Genomic DNA, 2,618 nt, shown 5'->3' with positions numbered 1-2,618 from the left:
TGGAATTCTTATTAAAAGTTTTGATCCTCTTTATCTTCTTTTTCCACATAATTTTCGAAAAAACCAAAAAAAATTACAAAATCATAAAAACCAAAAATATTTCCTGTTTGAGTCTAGTGTCTCATTTTAAGTTTGGTGTCAATTGCATGTTTCTGTTCTTCTTGCATTTATCATGTGTCTTCATTGATCTTCAAGTTGTTCTTGATGATTTACTTACTCTGATCTTTCAATTCTCTTGTTTTGTGTGTTTTGTTGTTTCTCATATGCATTCTCAATTTGTTAGTGTCAGTAGTATACAAACTTCTAAGTTTGGTGTCTTACATGCATTGTTTATTTAATTTTAGTTGCATTTTGATTTTTCCTCATCATTAAAAATCCAAAAAAAAATTAATTTGTGTCTTTTCAAGTCAATAATGCATAGAATTGAAGATTCAGAACATACAGCAGAGGAATTACACAGAAAAAGCTGGGCGTTCAAAATGCCCAGTGAAGAAGGAAAACTGGCGTTTAAATGCCAGCCAGGGCACCTGGCTGGGCGTTTAACGCCCAAAAGGGTAGCATTTGGGCGTTAAACGCCATAATGTATACCATTCTGGGCGTTTAACGCTAGGATGGCACAAGAGGGAAGGTTTTCTTTTTAACTCAATTTTTTTTTCAAGTTTTCAAAATTTTTCAAAATCAAATATTTTTCAAATCATATCTTTTCAATCATATATTTTCAAAATCAATTTCTTTCCATTTTCAAAGATACCTGCTAACAATTAATGATTTGATTCAACATTTCAAGTATGTTGCCTTTTCTGTTGAGAAAGGTTTAATGTTTGAATCATATCTTTTCTTGTTAGCCAAGTCATTAATTTTAAAAAGATCAAATCTTTTTAAATTGTTTCTCAATCATATCTTTTCAATCACATCTTTTTAAAACCATAACTTTTCAATCATATCTTCTTAATCACATCTTTTTCGAAAATAGTTTTCAATCATATCTTTTTTATTTCTAATTTCAAAATCTTTTTCAAAAATCACTTTACTTCTTTCTCAATCTTAGTTTTCGAAAATCATCAATCAATTTTCAAAATTCTTTTTCAAAATCTTTTAACTTATTTTCGAAAATTCTTCCCTTCTTCTCACATCCTAATTCTTCTACCTCCTCCTTCTATTCCTCTGAAACCTCAAGGAATCTCTATACTGTGACATAGAGGATTCCATATTTTCTTGTTCTCTTCTCTTTCATATGAGCAGGAGCAAAGACAAAAGCACTTTTGTTGAGGTTGACCCTGAACCTGAAAGGACCTTGAAGCGAAAGCTAAGAGAAGCTAAAGCACAACTCTCTGTAGAGGACCTAGCAGAATTCTTCAAAGAAGAAGACATGGCAGCTGAAAACAACAACAATTCCAACAATGCAAGGAAGGTGCTGGGTGACTTTACTGCACCTACTCCCGATTTCTATGGGAGAAGCATCTCTATCCCTGCCATTGGAGCAAACAACTTTGAGCTTAAGCCTCAATTAGTTTCTCTAATGCAACAGAATTGCAAGTTCCATGGACTTCCATTGGAAGATCCTCATCAGTTTTTAGCTGAATTCTTGCAAATCTGTGACACTGTCAAGACCAATAGGGTTAACCCTGAGGTCTACAGACTTATGCTATTCCCTTTCGCTGTAAGAGACAGAGCTAGGATATGGTTGGATTCACAACCTAAAGAAAGCCTGAACTCTTGGGAAGAGCTAGTCAATGCCTTCTTGGCAAAGTTCTTTCCACCTCAAAAATTGAGTAAGCTTAGAGTGGAAGTCCAAACCTTCAGACAGAAGGAAGGTGAATCCCTCTATGAAGCTTGGGAAAGATACAAATAATTGGTTAGAAAGTGTCCTTCTGACATGCTTTCTGAGTGAGCATCATAGGTATCTTCTATGATGGTCTGTCTGAACTGTCCAAGATGTCATTGGATAGCTCTGCTGGATGGTCTCTTCATCTGATGAAGACGCCTGCAGAATCTCAAGAACTGATTGAAATGGTTGCAAATAACTGATACTAGCATAAACTTGATATGCTACGATTTAGGAAATTGCACAATCGGCAAAAATTCCTTCCGGCAAGTGCACCGGTTATCGTCAAGTAAAAACTCACAATAGAGTGAGGTCGAATCCCACAAGGATTGGTTGAATGAGCAATTCGGATTAGAAGTTTGTTCTAGTTGAGCGGAATCAAGATTTAGATGAGAATTGTGGAATCTTAAATTGCATGAATTAAAGAGCGAGAAGTTAAAGTGCTGAAATTAAAAAGGGATGGGGGTGATTGCATGAATTTAATTGCAGAATATAAAGAGAAGTGTAGATCAGAAATGGGGAATTCATTGGGTTTCAGGAGATATTGAGATCTCCGAATCAACACATCTTTATCCCTTCCTCAACCAATGCATTCATTGAATTTTGCTTGGCAATCTTATATGATTGGATCCCAATCCCTTGGCTCACCAATTCTCTCTAAAAACAAACAAATTCCCAATCCCTTGGTTTAAATGTTCATAAGAAGAGATGATGCTCGATCACTGATTATACCACACAGTTTCATGAACCACAATTTGGTAGGATTACATGTCACAATATCCATCCAAACCCC

The 2,618-nt window shown here is 35.3% G+C and overlaps 1 non-coding gene across 1 annotated transcript; it reads right to left on the bottom strand.

Annotated features, from left to right (window-relative positions):
• Positions 1-1,774: 1,774 nt before the first annotated feature.
• On the bottom strand, positions 1,775-1,882 carry LOC127746817 (small nucleolar RNA R71). The gene has a single exon (XR_008008629.1). It is a non-coding gene; the product is annotated as a small nucleolar RNA R71 (small nucleolar RNA).
• Between the last annotated feature and the right edge of the window lie 736 nt (positions 1,883-2,618).

Source organism: Arachis duranensis, chromosome 4, assembly GCF_000817695.3.
Source record: "Arachis duranensis cultivar V14167 chromosome 4, aradu.V14167.gnm2.J7QH, whole genome shotgun sequence".
Classification (NCBI taxonomy): domain Eukaryota; kingdom Viridiplantae; phylum Streptophyta; class Magnoliopsida; order Fabales; family Fabaceae; genus Arachis; species Arachis duranensis.
This window is presented reverse-complemented; position numbering and strand designations above follow the sequence as displayed.